The sequence below is a fragment of the Cheilinus undulatus genome, linkage group 10 (genome assembly GCF_018320785.1).
Source record: "Cheilinus undulatus linkage group 10, ASM1832078v1, whole genome shotgun sequence".
NCBI lineage: Eukaryota > Metazoa > Chordata > Actinopteri > Labriformes > Labridae > Cheilinus > Cheilinus undulatus.
Window position 1 is genome coordinate 17,680,515 of NC_054874.1, and position 19,607 is coordinate 17,700,121.

A 19,607-nucleotide genomic window follows, 5' to 3' on the forward strand; every position below is an offset into this window, starting at 1 on the left:
GCCTATTAAATCTTAAATCCACCACAGAGAATAAAAAGAAGAAGAGTAACCAGGAGAAAGTTTGTGGGTGCTTCTCGTTACAAAGTTTTGTCCATCCTCGCCTCCTCTCTCCTCCACTGACCGGGAAATCGTCCTCCCTCTGCCATGTTGAAGGATCTTCCAATTCCTTAAATGCACCTGGAGGAGGTGAGGATTGAGGAAGGAAACAGCTCCTGGAGGAGCGTTGAGCGAGGAAGCACTGGTGTATCCTCCATGGAAGTCTTTTTACCAAAGGTGCAAAGTGATTGGTTTGGAGGCCCGGCATCTGCCAGAAAAGCGGCACCTCTGCACGGTTCATGACTGTTTATATTCTTACAGCACTTAATTTATTGAAATACAACCCTTAAATAAAGATAGATTATATGATAAATATGTTTGTGTTTATTTTTAAGTTTTAACTTTATACAGGGTGATATAATCTGACAGAATTTCAGCTTCATTAAGGCAGAACTTTGTTTATTGTTCCTATCTAAATAAAAAATCAACAAACGCAGAGCTCTGTGGTGGATTATTGATCAGATTACAGATTATGTGAAAGAAAGCCTTAGTCATCAGCTAATAAAAATGGATCTGTAGGCTACATAGATGAGAATATTAACACTGATTAAATGGTAGAGTTTATAAACCAAAGTAATTCCACTGATAATAACATATATAATATAAAGAATGCTTTTTTTAATACATTTTATTGCTGTTCTTTTATTATGGTTATGGTGAGTCATCGTAAAGGTTTTTGAAATTATTTTAAATATGGGTCTGCTAATGTTTGGGCTAGGAGGTGAATCAGCTGATCAGCCCATCTGACGTCACTCAGACTGACGCTGTGAAGTGAAGAACTTCTCATTCTCTAAGTTGTGACTCCTCTCTCCTCCTGTCTCTTCCTTGCATCTCTTTCGATTCCTTGCTGGGTGGAGCTAAGACGCGTGGAAACAACATGAACGGAGGAAGGAAGGATACCAGTATATGAAACGAGAAGCACCCTGTGGTATTTTTTTGTATTTTCTTCTCTCTTTTGGTGCATTTCCGTGGCAGCGTTACAGCGCCACTTGCAGGCTTGGCATAAGCACTACAGCGTTTTCAGTCGTTTTCAGTGGTTCTGGGCTTACGTGGACATTTCCTGAAACAATCCTGTATTTGATCCTGTAATGTTTTCAAAACGAAACGGAAATATATCGTTTTTGTCTCCATGTGGACAAATCCTTTAATAAACCTGAAAAAGTGATTTTTGCTTTAAACTAAGATTGACTTATTTCCTGTCTGAATACATCTGCTTTTATTTTGAAATGAATTACTTGGATTTGGGTAGATCAATGTCTCTCCCCACTCTGTCATCCTGTTTCCAAGTCTATCCACTGCCCTCTATCCAATGAAGGCACAAAAGGTACAAAAAATTGGCAGGTCAAATGAAACCAAACTGGTACCCGAATGAAGAGTCGTTTGGGGGCCGAAAGAGCTGGCTCTTTTTGCCGAGCCAAATGATCTGAATCACTGAAACGAGAAGGAATTCCCATCACTGCACTCCTGTTTCTGAGCTCTGTAGGCAGTTCCTGCAACCTCATGACTTGGTTTTGCTGATATGCATTGTCAGCAGTGAGGCCTTCTACAGAGAGATGTGTGCCTTAATTTAAATTTGGTTTTTCACTTTGTCATGATGGCGTACTGGGTGTAGATTCATGAGAATAACAATGAGTTTTTTAACAGCAGCATCAGGCTGCACAATAAAAATGAAATTTGAGTTTGAATACTTTTTGAACGTACTGTTAATGTTTCTCAAAACATGCCACGTTCCTGGCAGGCTGACTTCCTCACTTTTGTCTTGTTAATTCTTAAACACATTTTCCAAACTACTTAGTGAAAGTGTTTCTACAAGGTTTCCATCCATCTGTAAAGAAGTGCACTTCCTGCACCAGTGCAAGTAAGGATATGTATATTTACAGATATCAGTCCTGTTTCTGGGTAAGTGGAAATGCGATGAAAGGTTAAATTGCTTTTCTTTATTCAAAGGTGCAGCTGCTCCTCAACCTCCAGCTTGTTAACATTCTGCAGCTCCACTCTCAGACTCAAGCTTTTTTGAGTTACAGTTTCTTAGACATGTTTATGGTTTTCCTTTTAATCTCACCTTTCTACAAATGTGCTGAGTCAAAGAGAAGTTTCCCCTCCTCTGACACAGAGATGTGACTAAGTGAGAGTAGATAGGAAACCCACGGCTGCAGATGCTTCTCACACAATCTGTCGATCCACATAAGATATTGTGAAGATTTACACTCTCCAACATTTCCTGTGCGGATGTTCAAGTCCTGACAAAAAGCCCTGAGCGTTGGTGGTGTGACGATGTCTGATAGGTAGCCAGACACCCGTGAAACTCTCATGTGCTGAGTAAGACAGCTGAGAGCAAAAGCAAGCTGATTCAAGAACCAAAAATGTTGGGAAACCACAACCTTATGTGTGTAAGTGCAGATTTACCAGGCAGGCAAATCTATGTAGGTTCATATAAGTCTATGTGTGTGTTTTTTGTGTGCTTGCATGAAAACATCAAAACTTACTGCTTCTCCAGTTGGATAGAACAGATAAGAGATAAAGAGCTTCACTTCAGCTCTCTCTCTACTTTGACTGCCCACCTCTTCCTCTTACTTCCCACCACTTCTGTCATGTGTTCACCTGAAAGAGCACAGTGCACTCTTTTATACAGTTGAAACCAGAAGTTTACATACACTACATAAGAAGGCACATAAACTTTTTTTTCCTCACCGTCTAACATTAAATCAGATTAAACTTTTCCTGTTTTTGATCAGTTAGGATTACCAAAATTATTTCTATTTTTCTAAATGCCAGAATAATGAGAAAATGATTTTTTAGACAATTTTTATTATTTTCTTGAGAGTCAGAAGTTTACATACACTAAGATTACTGTGCCTTTAAACAATTTGGGAAAGCCCAGATGATGATGTCATGTCTTTGGAAGCCTCTGATAGGTTTATTGACAAGTTAATTAGAGGCACACCTGTGGATGTATTTTAAGGCACACCTGAAACACACTGCTTCTTTGTGTAACATCATGAGAAAATCAAATCAGCCAAGATATCAGGAAGAGAATTGTAGACTTGCACAAGTCTGGTTCATCCTTGGGTGCAATTTCCAGATGCCTGAATGTGCCACGTTCATCTGTTCAAACAATTATACGCAAGTATAAACACCATGGGAATGTCCAGCCATCAAACCACTCAGGAAGGAGACAGGTTCTGTGTCCCAGAGATGAACGTGCTTTGGTCCAAAAAGTGCATCTCAACCCAAGAACAAAAGCAAAAGACCTTGTGAAGATGCTGGCTGAAGCTGGTAAGAGTGTGTCATTATCAACAGTCAAACGAGTCCTGTACCCACATGGGCTGAAAGGCCACTCTCCCAGGAAGAAGCCATTACTCCAAAAGAAACATAAAAAAGCCAGATTACAGTTTGCAAATTCACACAGGGACAAAGACCTTAATTTTTGGAGACATGTTCTGTGAGTCTGACGAAACTAAAATTGAACTTTTTGGCCATAATGACCATCGTTACATTTGGAGAAAAAAGAGGGAAGCTTGCAAGCCTGAGAACACCATCCCAACTGTGAAACATGGGGGTGGCAGCATCATGTTGTGGGGTTGTTTTGCAGCAGGAGGGACTGGTGCACTTCACAAAATAGATGGCATCATGAGGAAAGAACATTATGTGGAAATACTGGAGCAACATCTCAAGACATCAGCCAGGAAGTTAAAGCTTGGGCACAAATGGGTTTTCCAAATGGACAATGACCCGAAGCATACTGCCAAACTGGTTACAAAGTGGCTTAAGGATAACAAAGTCAATGTTTTGGAGTGGCCATCACAAAGCCCTGATCTCAATCCCATTGAAAATTTATGGGCAGAGCTGAAAAGGCATGTGCGAGCAAGGCGGCCTACAAACTTGGCTCAGTTACACCAGTTCTGCCAGGAGGAATGGGCCAAAATTCCTGCAAACTATTGTGAGAAGCTTGTGGAAGCATATCCAAAACGTTTGACCCAAGTCATACAGTTTAAAGGCAATGCTACCAAATACTAATGAAATGTATGTAAACTTCTGACTCTCAAGAAAAAAATAAAAAATTGTCTAAAAAATTATCTCTTTCATTATTCTGGCATTTAGCAAATAGAAAAAATTTTGGTAATCCTAATTGACCAAAAACAGGAAAAGTTTAATCTGATTTAATGTTAGACGATGAGAAAAAAAGTTTATGTGTCTTTTTATATAGTGTATGTAAACTTCTGGTTTCAACTGTACCTTTGTTTCCATTTGTGTGCACAATTGACAGTTTTCTTCAAATCTGACAAAAAAAAATCACATTTTCTCTCTTACGGTTCCTTTTTGTAAGGGTTCCAGTGCTTAAGCTCAGACATTGACAGTGCTGTGGAAAAGTATTTGCCCCCTTTCTGATTCCTGATGCTTTTGCATATTTATCACACTTAAATGTTTCAGATCATCAAACTAATTTTAATTTCTCACATAGACAACCCAAGTAAATAGAAAATGTTGTGTCTGAATGATTCTTACATTTTTTCAGGGGGGTGAAAAATCCTAACCTATCTACTACAAAATCCTGAAGGCCAACGTCCGGCCATCAGTCCGTGTCATCATGCTAAAACGCTCTTGGGTTAGCATTAGGGTAAGGCATACCCATAACATACCAGCAAGTCCACCTCTGAATGGCTCAAGAAAAATAAAATTTAGGTTTTGGAGTGGCCCAGTCAGGGTCTGGATTTCGATCCAATTGAGATGCTTTGGTGTGACCTTAAACAGGCAGTTCATGCTGGAAAACCCTGAATTAAAACAATTCTGTGAAGAAGAGTGAGGTAAAATTCCTCCTGAGATGCGAAAGACTCATCACCAGTTGTCGCAAATGCTTGATTTCAGTTATTGCTGCCAAGGGTGGCACAACCAGTTATTAGGTTCAGGGGGCAATTACTTTTTTACATAGGGCCAGATATTTTTGGACCCCCCGCCCCAGACTGACGTGATATGTTCATCAACACAAGGGAGGCTCTATGAACATTTATGAATTTTGTCATCAAGTGCCATTTGGTCAATTATGTCACTTTTTCTGCAATACATTGAAAGAATACCCATTTCCACACACAACACTTGACCACTGAACATCCCAAATCACAAAGTTTTCAGTTTACCTTGCATGGTGAAGCATTTTTCCTTTCCTGGAGAGCCTCTTAAGTAAAAACTGGATCTAAACCCACTCTCCCCTTCTGTTTTCACCGTTTATACTCTAAGACACCTGGCTACAGCCTTACCTTACTGTACAGAGAAACAAAAAAGGATCGAACAATTTCAACTTTGCATTTAAAGTGACATAACTGACTGAATGACACTTAATGAAAACATTCATTAATCTTCATAGAGCCTCCTACTGTACATCTGAATGACAGGTGTCATGTGATGATGACAACAGTGTCATGTCAGTCATATACATACTCCTTTAAATAAAGTTTATAATCTTTATGAGATATGTGAATCATTGCATGCTGTTTTAATTTACATTTTACACAGTGCCCCAACTTTTTACAATTAAGGATTTATTTTGGCAAACATTTCATGTTAAAAATATGTTGCATGTACAGTATATGTGTATATGTATACATATGAATGCTTGTATCTGCTGTATACAAATTTATTTGTTTTTTCTCTCGCTCTTATTCCTTTCAGTTCATGTGTTTGTCAGATTTTTAAAATTTGATTTTCAGAAGGGATTAAGTTGCGGTTCTTCTATTGTGTTTTAATATGGAAAAAAATCCTAAAATAAAGGAGATGAATCATTAAAAAAACAAACAAACAAACAACAACAACAACAGCAAAAAAAACCCAGAAAAAATAACTTCTCACATAGAAATAAAAACTTCGTAATTAAAGAACATACCTTTATGCTAATTATATTTTGAGTTTAACAAGTATTTGTCTCTTTATCTAACAAGTCATTTTCTTTCTCCTGTGATTTAATTTCTTATTTTTGGCCTTTAAGCTTGCATGTTATCTGTATGAACACAAACATAGACCTGTAAGTCATAAATGACACTGTTTGAGTAGTAAAGGCAATTTTTCCAATTATCACAAATTTTTATACACATCCTCATGGTGAGATTTGGGAAAGTCTACCGATGCCTTTAATCGCCCATAGAGGGTGCCAAAACCCCCAAAATGTACCACCAAAATCCACATTTCATTTAAATCTAATAACAAAACTTAGAATGTCATGGTGTCACGATAATCCGGCCCTTGTTGCTGTTTTCATCTTTACAGGGTGAAACCCCCCAATACCAACACTTGCAGTGACATTTATGATTTACTTTCGTCATCATTTTTAGTCCATCTTAACAGTGTCAATTACTGGATAAAAATCTGATAAAATACTTTAAAAACTTGAACAAATATTCAGCAGGAGTAAATTATGAAGGAAATTGGTTTATTAGTAAAAGCAGCACAATATGTGTGAACTGAAATAACATTTTTCACATTGTGAATATTACTTTGTGACATTCAGTCAGTTGAAACATGGTACAAGTGTCTGCATATGAATAAATAAATAAATAATCTGTGAAATAAATAGACCTTAAATACTATTTATAAATACTTGAATGTAAATCGAGAAACAAATTGTATTCAACACTGCATGGAAATAAAATCAAGTACATTCACTGGTCCTATCTGTCATCACGTTTTTTAGGTAGAAATACTTAATTGGCAAACTCAAGCTTTCCTGTGTAAAGAAAGCAGGCAGGCTTAGTCTTCATCTTTTCCTTGAGTTGAGTGTCCGGAGGAATTTGGAGTACTGCTTGAAGATATTCAGACTGTTTCTTCCTGGTGTCGTCGGACATCTGGTGTCATTCTGCAAAAAGGAACAGAGGAAAAGTAAGTAAAGTTTATTTGGCATGCACCTTTAACAGAACAAGTCTCAAATTGCTTTTAAAAACAACACAATAACATAAATAACAATGAGAAAAACTCATGAATTAAATGAAGAGCAGCATTAGTTCATGCAGGATATGGTAGTCATACTTCCAGCTGGGATCAGCTGATATCAGTTATCACCTCCTAGCTCCCACAGCCAATCACAGCTGTTTCTCACAGCGTGTCAGAAATCCCTGCTTGCATTAATGCTGATGCACCACGCTCACAAAGTTTAACCTCCCTCACCTCAGCCTCCTCCTTTACAGAATGAAGTTTGTTACATCCTCATATTTAGATTAATTCTAATGTGCATTAATTGCTTTGAACTAATTTTACTGTATTCAATACGCATTTTCATAAATATATCTAATCATATGGGGGTTTCTAGCTATGCGCTAGCTGGAAAGTCTAAGCATGCTGCTTAACTAACCATCTTTAGAGCAGAGCCAAGTTAAACTGTATATCCATCCACATGATCAGTTGAAACTGAAGAGTTTTCCTGCGAGTCAGTGCCAAAAACTCCACAGCATGACTCACTTTTAGTCAGACCTCAAGGACAACAAGAAGACCCTGATCTGAGGACCTGAAGGGTCTACTGGGACAGGGGAAGAGCAGGTCAGAGATATATCCAAGTGCCTGATCATGCAGGGCTTCACAGACAAAAATACAGATGTAAAAATGTGTTTTGAATTTAACTGGAAGCCAATGTAGAGAATATTAAACAGGTGTAATATGAGTTGAACTGCTGAGCTACAGTTCACAGTCTTGCAGCGGGGAAAAGGGGGCTGTAATGGTCAAAGCAGCAAGATACAAGAGCATGCATTATTATTTCTAACTCTCACAGATTTCAAAGTAGAAGTCCTCAAAAACATGAACAGATTAATGATTTGATTTGTTGCTCAAAAGCGTTGCCTGGTCAAAAAACAGCATTAGGTTTTTCAGAGGGTTCAGGATTGCGTCTGCTTATGATGCAATTTATGATGCATCAATGAAACCAAAAGACATGGATCAAAGGAAAAGAGACAACCTACACATGTAAAGCTCCATTCAGACTACATATTGTGAGAAGATACTATTCTTGGAACATTTAGGCTCATGAGTAATGAAGGCAAAGACAATGTGTCCGGCCAGAAGGACAGAAATAGTATTTGGGTGATGTGTTAAGCATGTGGGTGTTTTTTTTTTTTTTTATAGGTTAACATAAATGGTGCAAGCAGCAATAAAATGACACAAGAAGCTCATTTGTTAATGTGAATGAGAGGAGAAAGCATGTGGTCAAACCCTTTAGGAGCACTGCAACTATACAAGCCTGTTCATGCTAATAATGATCTTTTAAACAGTAAGAGCTCAGTCAAATGCAAGTTTACTTGTGATTAATTTCTGGTTCACCCATTGCCCTTTCCTGCACCTGCCTGATAAAATACATGTGCAAAGTGCTATTTCACCCAGTCACAAATGTATATGTCTTGGTGGCATACCACAGGGTGTGATTTTAGGCCCTCCAGACCAGCCTTCAGTTCTTCAATGATGTGTCTGCTGCCTTCACGGACCGTCACATTATCAAGAAGAGAGTTCAGCTCTCTGGCAAAGACACCGACACAGGACGTCTGCGATAGAAAAACACAGGTTCAGATGAGAAATGTGAAACTTCAACAGAGCACCACACAGAGCAGAGAGTGAGAAGATACAACACTTACATGGTTTCTCTTGGGTGGCAAATGCACTGCATCCAGCTAAAAGGACAGAAAAGTTGATGTGTTAAGTGTCTGGTTGTTACATTTGTGTGAGACAGTAGGCCAAAAAGTCACAACAAGTCTGACATGATAAAACGTGATAGTATCAATGCAGAATACTCACAGATGTGAAATTGATTTTGCCATCTTTGTAGTGCATGTCAAGTCGATCCAGTCTTCTTATCATCTCCTCATACAAGGTTCTGTTTGGCTTCACGGCGGAGCACAAATGTAACACAATAACTAGGGTAAAAACGAACCTCATCATGCGTCAGCGTTGTGTGTCTCTTTCTTCACAGCTTCTGTTAGTTGTCTTAAGCCTGAGTACTGCTGTGATCTGCATCTGCCCATTTTTATACACAGAAGTCGGTGAGGGACAGGAAGTCACTGATGTCATCTTTTTACACCTTCCAACGTGGAAGGAAAATAATGCCTCAGATGCACTAGAATGTAAAATGGTCTGCAGGTATGGGATTTAGAAATAAATAGACTGATCATCCAGCAAAACTCCCTGAATCTCTTCTGTTGCGAGTGAGCGGCAATGATCTGGTTTCACTGCATTCTTGTATGCAATCCTGATAAGATAAGAGGACTTTCGATACAAATAGCCTCTTCCCTCAGGGGAATATATTTGCCTGGACTGATATTCAAACTGCTATGTGCAAACAAAAAAAATAAATGGAGTTTATTACAGATTAATGAATAAATAATGTGCCACTGTAAAGGGTAAAATGTTGATTTTCATTGTGGGGTTTAGTAGAATCTTTTTGAATTTCCTCTGAATATGAAATACAGACTGACACTGTACTGACACTTCATAATCTGAAATCACAAAACATTATTGTTAACTTTGTTCAGGAAGTGACAGTAAAAAAGTTCTAAAACCAGAAAAATAGTACTGTGGTTGTGAAATGATCAGAGAAGTATTTCTGGGTGAAGTTTATTTCATTTGCTGCAAATTTAAGATAAACAGATATCACCCTCGACAATTTCAAGTCAATTTTGTCAACTAAAACTTAAATGACTAAATCAATAAATGATGCCATGGTTCGTGCAGTACACATATTTTCAATATTTCAAACCTGCATTGTTAAACTTCCCCCCAAGGAACACAAGATTGATCGCAAAGGTCACTGATGGGGGAAAGTAACAAAAACTGCACAAGCCACAAAATGGAGTTTGATAGCATGCTCCCTATTTCTTACAAATCTAACTATTCATGACAGTATTCATCAGCTATTGTTATCTAATATGTTATACCCAGGGCACTAGCTAGGGATTTTGGGCCCCCTGAAAGAATATAACACAGGGCCCCCCTTAACTGAATAGCCAAGCAAAAAATGTTGCTTCATTTTTACAAATATCTTAGCATTTTAATGTATTTTTGAACAATCATTTCCCCATTTATAGGCAATATGTTTTACAATGGTTAAATTAAATTTACTTGCATTATTTTGTAGCACTGGACTACTCCATTTGGATATTTTCAAGGGAGGAGCAGGGCCCCCTCAGCAGAGCCGCCCCTGGCCAAAGTGAGGCCCTAAGCACACTCTGATATGAGGCCCTTCCAACACTGATATGAGGCCCCCCGGCCCTCCCCGACCACCATCACCCCAACATACTCATTTAACAATATTTATGCAAAATTATCTCCATATAACTATAAGAAATATTCTTAAATTTGTAATTAATACAAATACTTTACAATGTAACCTGAGTTAGATGCATGTAAGAGAAACCGCTCTTAGTTGTAATTGAGTCATCATCAAGAATAACATACCAAAAACTACAACAGACCTGTGCCTTTACAAAATTACACAAATTAAACTAAACTAAACAATTTGTCGTCTGAAAAAAGTCACAAAAATTATCATTGCATTCAATTATCTCATTCTTTGTTGCAATAATAAAAATAATATTGTTGATTTCCATCTGTCCTTTTTTAAGGTAATCATTGTGGGTTAATTATTTTCATCATAACATTAATCCCATTTTATTAGCAATCTGTTTTATTGGGGTCTTCTCCTCAAAATTAAACTAGTATAAACCTTATGTAGTATATATCTTTAGGATTAATTTACTATGTGTGATGGCCAGGTAAAGTTTATGTCTGGTCAACGTTGTACATGCATTACCTGAATCATACTGATCATGCAAACACTGGACTGATGCTCAGACAGAGAGAGAGAAGAAAAAAATAATGCTCAAAGTGAGGCCCCCCACGGTGATGAGGCCCTGCGTGCCATGTGTAGTTTGCGTTTAGGCATGGGTGGGCCTTCTCCTCAGTATTGTACTTTACTCTATTTGATATGAATTTGAGTCTGTTAACCAATTCACTTAGTCGCTTTTGAATCAATATTGACACTAATTACTAAATAAAAACACACTTTTCATTGCAGGCTTCTCAAGGGCCCCTCCCTACTGTGGGCCCTGGTAATTTTTTTGTTATCTTTTTGGTCAAAACAGCCAAATTATATTGACCATGATAAATTTATAAAATCACTAAAAGGGAAAAACATCCAAGGGGTCAATACTTTTATCAGCACTGTAGATTGCAGTTGTCTTTTTTGGTAGCAACAGAAGTGACAGCTCAAAACTCAGACACACCGTGAGCTATGCCATCTACACTCACTATGTGGGTCAAATTGGGCATGGCAGCTGTGAACTGTTCAAATTTCTCTGAAGTTGCAACATGCGAACTTCCTCTCTCTTTTTCTAGTAACTGTGGGGCCTTCCTACAGAAAAAGCATTTGGCTATGCACTGCTTTTACATACTGAGCATTAAACTGTTCTTGTTATCTCTACAACTGAAGTTCGTGAAGCTGTGGGAGCTCTTAGACCAAAGATAACTCATTCAAGAGCAAAGTTCTTCGAGAACATGGCAAAGAGAAAAGAGAAGAAAAACTCAGAAGGGCAAAATTTCCATACTTTCTCAGTTTCTGTGATCTAAGAATACAGTTATTAATTCTGCAGACCGCACAGTTTTTTGTAGCGTGTGATGGTGATTTCATGGTTTCTGTTTGGGTGTCCAGCAGTTTGATAAAGTAAGTGACTCAGACCTGTGCTCTTTCTTGTTTATTTTTAACTAGGTTGGCTAAACGTTGATGGGGGAGGAAGACAGTCGTGGAGATTCCCCACACCATTTATGCCGTTTGATGACCTCTTTGTAACACTGATGGTGTCAAAGTTTCACCAAGGAACTCATATGAAAATGAAACCGTTTAATGCCCAATCAGTACTTAGATTAATCTGTTTAATAAGCGAAATGTGAAGCATGCCTTTGCTCATCCTGTTGTTTATGTGGGTAGAATAGGTATTTTCACATCTCGTCTTAACAGCAGATCACTTTTTGGTTAAATGTAGAACCAAAAATTAGATAATGGAAGTTTAACATGTACAACACAAACCCAAATTAGGGCTGCAAGCAGCACTGCAAGGGCTTGTGGCAAAGCCAATTAAGCACAATAATTACTCACAACTTTTGTGAAATACTGCACACCTCTGACCAGTCCTTTGGTCAGACTGTGAGCAAAAAGTTTTTTATGTCTGTAATTCCGTTATCAAGTTGCAGAGTCCTATCATGATATAACCTTGGAAATCAGATTGATATGCCCGTTTCCATGTTTCTCACTGGCGAATCCATCTTGCAAAGCTCCCGTCTGAACCATTTGGGTTTGGGCCCCAGTTAGAAAGTGACAGGACCAATCAGTGACGAGGGGCAGTACTTTAGGGCGCGCTGAGTCGTGACGTAAGCGAGCAGCAACAGGAGGGTGGTGCCGTTATGGCGGAAGACATTAGCTTGGAAGCTGCTAAAGCACCAGTTTTATCAGAATTTGACAACATTTCTTTGTTAGAAGAACAAAGAACAGCAGTGTTCAGTTTTCAAAAATGACAAAAGTCATGTACTGACATGTCTACAGTTGCCATGGTTCACATTGTTTCTCGGTAGCTGCACTTCGGTCGCAGCTACGTCACGTGTCTTGTTGCTCGGATTGGCCCGTAAAGATGTGACAGAACATTCATCCAATCACACTCCGAGTTTTTTTTCAAAGGTTCTGCCCTTTCCCAAATGCTGTATATCCACCCTTTTCTGGCGTGTCAGGTTAAGCATGACACATATGCCTTCCAAATTTCATAATAGTTGCTGCAATGTGCTGTGGGAGCTAAATTTCTAAATTTTTGTTGAGGGCGCCACGCCCACTTAGAACCTTCTAGATCCTTTTGATTTATTTACTGGGCTCATTTCTACCAGTATTAATGGAAGTGTAAGTGCTTTAAGCCCTTTAAAAACTACTGCCTGTTTAAAGGCATATGCATCAACACAGCACCAGCTTTAGTGCGTAAACCTGTGAGCTTTGCATGATTCGGTGGGGGAAAACTAGAAGGCACTACTTTTTTGGTAGTTCAAAATGCAGATACATGCAGGTCAGTACTGTCATTAAACGAATGTAATCTTGTTTGATTATCATGACACAACTGAGTTAAGACATTATAAATGCTTATAGCAAGACAAAATGGCAATTTCTTTTTGTTTGTTTTAGCCCATCAAGCCTGCGCCCTCTGACGAAGAGTTGCAGATTTTTCAGCAGTGACAAATGTTAGGCCTTCCCCGATACAAATTTGACGTCAGTACTTTGGGCCAGCTTGTGGTTTGTGCCATAGAGAATGGTATCCTTAAATCACCAGGAAGCACTATAATCTTTACGTAATATGAGGATATGAATGTGTTCAGGTCTGGACTCTACATACATGGAAAGTTTCAGTCAGATTGGACCATCTACAGCTGAGTTAGAAACTACTTCCTGTTTCTTGAAAAATATGAAAATTTGATGGCCACGCCCTTTGAGTTTTGTACACCAGCCAAACAACTTTTCATCATTAAAGTCTTTTCTAGCTATAGGCCAAATTTCACTAACCTTGGAGCAGTGATTTTCAACCTTTTTTCCCCGAAGGCACACCTAAGATCAAGCTAAAATCTCAAGGCACACCTTATCCATATCCATGCAAAGTAGCCATTTTAAAACATGTTACAGTAACTAAAGTTGTTGTATAGTTGTAGCAATAATGTATGGTTGCACAAATTTCCATGGCACACCTAGACTAGCCTCAAGGCACACCAGCGTGCCTTGCCACACCATTTGAGAACCACTGCCCTGGAGTACCACCCTAGGAGGGGTTAATCCTCAACAGACTCCTAGAAATTGCAAAAAATCCCACTTTGTTGCAAAATGGACGACTTACTGTCGGGATTTCACCATGATCACTGTAGACTTTTCTGCTCAACTCAGGAGGCTCTATATATCCATCAAACATCATTCATCCAAGTCAAAGCTAGGTCTAGGGAGTGCTAGCAAGCCAATAGGCCAATGCATGTGGCAAGCTCAAGACCTCAGGTTTTTAAAGCCTTCAAATCTGAGAAGTAGGATCCTGGTGATCAGACCCTAAAAATTTACCTGACACACCAGATGGATTTGTTTCACACATCCATCTGGAAGGGAAGGGGAAAGGGCAGAGCCTTTGAAAAAAAAAAAAAACTCGGAGGGTGATTGGATGAACGTTCTGTCTGTCACATCTTTACAGGCCAATCAGAGCAACAAGAAACGTGACGTTGTAGGAGTAAACTCCATCAAGAACTGCATAAAGCAAACCACGGCACCTGTAAACATGTCAGTACACGAATTTTGTAGTTTACTTTATACTTTATTCCAGACCCATAGGTCCATATCTGTACACATAAAAACATACAATAACCAGCAACAACAAACAACAACCAATGGATGAAATCACAGTTCATACATTTCCAGTAATTAAAACACAGAGAGACATTTGTACCAATGTTTCCAGTAACAAGATGAGAACCTTGTGTCGCTCATTGTGAGCTGAGTAAGTGATATTATTATTTAATTCTCTGAATCAATTAATTGACCCATAAATTTGTACATAATATTTCTTAGTACAGCGTGAAATGTGGACACATTATTGGTAACAAACTTGTAACTAGCACTCGTCCATCTAGGCAATTTCAGAAATATTCTAAATGCATCATTATAAACGATCTGTAACTTTTTCATTTTTGCTTTACTGTAGTTGCACCATAAATGAGCAGTGTACAGTGGAGTACAGTAAGCTCTAAAAAGCTCGATTTTAACATTGTCTGTACACATCTAAAATTTGTGTGCTAGCATATTAGCTTGTGCATACAATTTACAGCACTGATGCTGAACATCATCATCACACAAATCATTTCTGATTATGTGCCCCAGATGTCTGACCTTTCCCACCACACTGAGGGCTTGTAGTTTTTGCAAAGAAAGGAACTCAGTGCTGGTATTTGTTCTTCTTTTTATTAAAAAATGTTGTCAAGTTCTGAAAAAACAGAGGCTATAGCAGCATCCATGCTAATCTCTCCTACAGGGCCCAATCAATTCAGAAGGGAGCTTTGCAAGATGAATTCGCCAGTGAGAAACACGGAAACGGGCAAATCCATCTGCTATGCAAGGCTCTAAAAATAAGGCAGCATGAAAAATGGTAACAAAAACAGAAAACAAAGATTGGCAAATCTTTTTTAATCCATACTCAGATGAATTCAACACAATGACATTTAAAAAAAAAAAATGAAACCCTTAATCTTTTGTTTTTAAGTACACATATTCTGAATTTGATGCTTGCAATATTCTGAAAAAGTCGGGGCAGGAGCAAGAAAATAGTGGTGGGAGTATCGATACTAAAGTATCGATATATCGATATTCACCAAGTACTCTTTTGGTATCAATCCCTTTAGCAAAGTATCATTATCAAATGAGTACTATAAAATACGTCTCACCACCACCTCTCCATCGAGTGCCTCCCTGCCTCTCTCTCTTCCAGACTGTTTTGGCTTTACTGCTAGTCCGTGTCACATGAATTTGGAGACCAATCAAACATGCCTTACCCACTCATCCGTGTCACATGGCTTCAAGGACCAATCAAACCTGCCGTACCATATGAATTTGAGGACCAATCATTAATGAGTAACAGATTTCAGCAACTTCACTCGCTCGCATATGAAGTCATTTTATAGTCTGAGATGTGAACCTGGCTCTCTTTCTCACTCATTGTGGTCCCTAAGTAAATTTCAAAATCATAAGAAAACTTGAAAAATACTGAGACCACATGCAAATACCATAAAATCTATAAAGACCAAATTGTAGAAACATAACAAGCTATGAAAATCTTTGATGACTTGTATTTCTTACATTTTTGTTTCAAATTAGTGGGTATAGATGGCTAATATAGCCCTCGTATCTGAATTTTAAAAAAGACAAGAAATTGGATATGTTGTGGATATTTTAATTCTATGTACAATTTTGTGCTATGATTATATATTATTTATCTTATTTTTTACCTGCTTAAACATTTTAATTTAATTAAATTTTCCCCCTAAATGAATTTCTTAATGACCTGCATACGCCTTTTTAACTGCCTGAAATGTGTAACTTTTGAAAGTTTGTGAGCCCAATATTTTATTCTTTCCTCAAAAGTATCGATATCTATAAAATTGCATCAAAAAGTATCAGTATTGTATCGAATTAAAAAACATAAGTATTGCCCATCTCTGCAAGAAAAGGTTGGGTGAGTTGCTTCAAAACTTACTGGGACATTCCACAGCTAAGAAGATTAACAGGTAACAGGTGGTAGTACCGTTACTGGGTGTAAAAGGATGTTCAATGTTCATTAACATGCAGTTGGATGGAATTTAGAGATTTAAACATCTACAGTCCATAATATCATCAAAAGACAGAGAGAGTCTGGACAAATCTCAGAACATACGGAGCAAGGCCGATAATGAAAGTTGAATGCCCTTGACCTCTGATTCCTCAGGCAGCTGTGATGGATAGTACAACATGAACACTGGAGCATTTTTGAAAAGCATTTTCAGTATGTCTCTGCATCTACAAATTTAAGATGAGCTTCTACCATGCCAAGTAAAAGACATACATCCAGAGGTGTCTGGGTCTGATTTCTGGGCCTGACCTTACATGGAAAAGTGGTTTGTTGTCTCATGAGTCAACGTTTCAAAATGGGTTGGGAAATGATGGTCATTGAGTACTTGGGCTAAACAGGAAAAGGATTATGCAGATTGTTAAATTCAAAAACCAGCATCTGTGATGGTGTTGGGTGTAACAGTGCCAATGTCATGGATAACTTACACATCTGTGAAGGCACCATTAATACTGAGAGGTACAAGTTTATGTCTTTTTCAGGGACGGCTGTTTATTTTAGCAAGATACATTCTGCATGAGTTACAACAGCATGGCTTCACATTAAAACAGTGCAGACTGGCCTCCATGCAGTCCAGACCTGTTTCCCACTGAACATTTAATTTGCATTATGAAGCACAAAATATTGCAATGGAAGCCCCTCATTGTTAAGTGACATTAGAAGCAATCAAGCAATAAATAATCCCACTTTAACAATTCAATAATTTGTGTCTTTACTCCACAGATGCCTAAAAAGTGTTGTAAGGAGAAAAGATGATAACACAGTGGTGAATATGTTTCTATCCCAAGTTTTTTAAACATGTTGCAGACATGAAATTCAGAAAGTGTGCATATAAAAAAAAAATTTAAATAAAGTTGATCAGTTTGGACTTTAAATGTTTGTCTTTGTGCTGAACTGAGTTATATATAGTTTAAAAAGAATTTACAAATCATTGTATCCTGTTTTAATTCACATATCCCACATTTCCTACATTTGAAAGTTGAATAATTTGAAAATTGGGTTAGTTACTGGGTAAAGTTAAGTGGGTTAGTTATTTGGGTTAGTTAGTTGAAAATTGAAAGTGAAATTATACCTCATTATTGGATTTAACAACAAAGAGATTCTCTCATTGCCGCATAAACACACAGCGTCTATGATCCGCTGTTAATAATCACAAGTTTTGACTTTTTTCTCGTCATTTTGACTTTAATCTCGAAATTGTTTCAACCCTATTCTTGAAATTCCTATTCTTGAAATTTCGACTTTTTTCTTGAAATTTCGACTTTAATCTCATCATTTTAACTTTAATCTCATCATTTCAACTTTAATCTCGTCATTTTGACCTTTGGAAAGAAAAATGTCCCCTTTGTCAAAGGGGGAATAATGAGGTTCTTAAGGGACTAATGTGACCTGGACACGTGGAAACCAGATTAAACATTTTCTCTCTAATAAAGAAACACTTCACAGACATTTAAAGGCTGTAAGAGATTAATTAATTCAGCAATTAACTCAGAACAGTGGATAACTGTGGAGTTAGTGTTTCTATAACCCATGACAAAGATCAAATTTTTTACATCATCTCATTTTCTTGTGCAATTTAGGAAATCACATTGGGTCACACAGAGAGTGTGAAATGTATTCAAAAAAATCCAGCATGCTGTAAATTTACCTAAATGTGGCTTTCCTGCCGTTAAATTAATCATGTTGAATGTTTATAATTGAATAATGTCTGTTTAGTAACAAAGAGTTTCAACAGAAAGGACTTATTCTGTCACCTGCCAGTGTTTCTGCCATTTAAGAACTGTACCAGGGTTGTGACATTAACAGGCTACAAAAACAAAACCGTGAAAAGCTCTATCACTGTGATGAAGTTTATGCAACAGGCCATCTCCTGTATTAACATGTGTGAAGAGGAAAGAACCAGAGTGACCCCTGGAGTCAGAACTGAGAGGGAGCCCTACAGCGAGCATTAGTGGCCGGCTTCTCTCCATGGGGCCTGGATGGGCTCAGCCCAAATGGACACCACAGAGCCGCCAGGTAGGGCCAGGCTCAACCTGAGAGATGGGGTGAGGAGCTCAGACATCTGGGGATAGACTGAACAGCAGGTGTTGTTTTTTTTTTTTTTTTTTTTTTTATTGAGTTGTGCCAACTTAAAAATCAAGAATAAAGTCTGAGAAAGAAAGGTGTGGTGTCAGAGAAAAAATGGCTATTCTTGTGGATTAAAAGATAAAACAAGAAGTAATTTAAACTTAACAAATTCATTACTACATTGCTGAAAGATATCAGTCTTGCATTCATTTCTCCACCTGTAAATACAGTCTTTGTGAAGATGCAACTTCATGTGCTTCACAGTGAGCATGCAGGTGCAGCATTTTTCAGTTGTCATCATGGAAATCAGTGTGGTATTTTGTCTTTGACACGATCAGTGGATGAAGGTTTGAATGAGTGTGCAAGTGTGAATTTCTAAAAGACTTAGGGGAAGATTAGTGATCTTTTGCAAGCAACTGGAAATTTCAACTTCAAGTGCACCCTAAGGGAAATTTTTGCACGGAGATGAACAAAGTGGTGATCGAATGGAAGATTAAGTCCAATAAATCCTTTAAATAAATATGATTGTTTAACATGATTGTTTATATTTATGTCACACAGACTCTGGTCTCTCTTGACAAATCCCGCCAACCACAACCCAATCACACTGATGATGCACTGGGCTGATATTTCTGCTCATAATGGAAACATCTTACCCGGACTGTGGGGGTGTGTATGTCTGTGTGTATTTGATCTATGACCTATTTGCTGTTTTGCATGTGGATGCAATGAAATGGGTAAACCTGAGACTGCTTACTGTGACACTGAGGAACTGTGGTCAAGTCATGCAAGATCGTGTACTGATAAAATGTGAACCTCTCATTTCCGTTGAGACAACTGTATAAACCCCGAACTTAGCACATTTATAGATTTACTACCAACAACAATGAATGTCAATGAAGTGCTTATGTTACTAAACACATTTCTTGTAAAGCTCCTGATGTGCTGAGGATGTCGGTGACACATTAACCATGGAGGAAACCCTGAAGTGAATCATTAATTTAACACTTAAAGCTTTAATGGTGGATCAAAGCTGCATTCAAA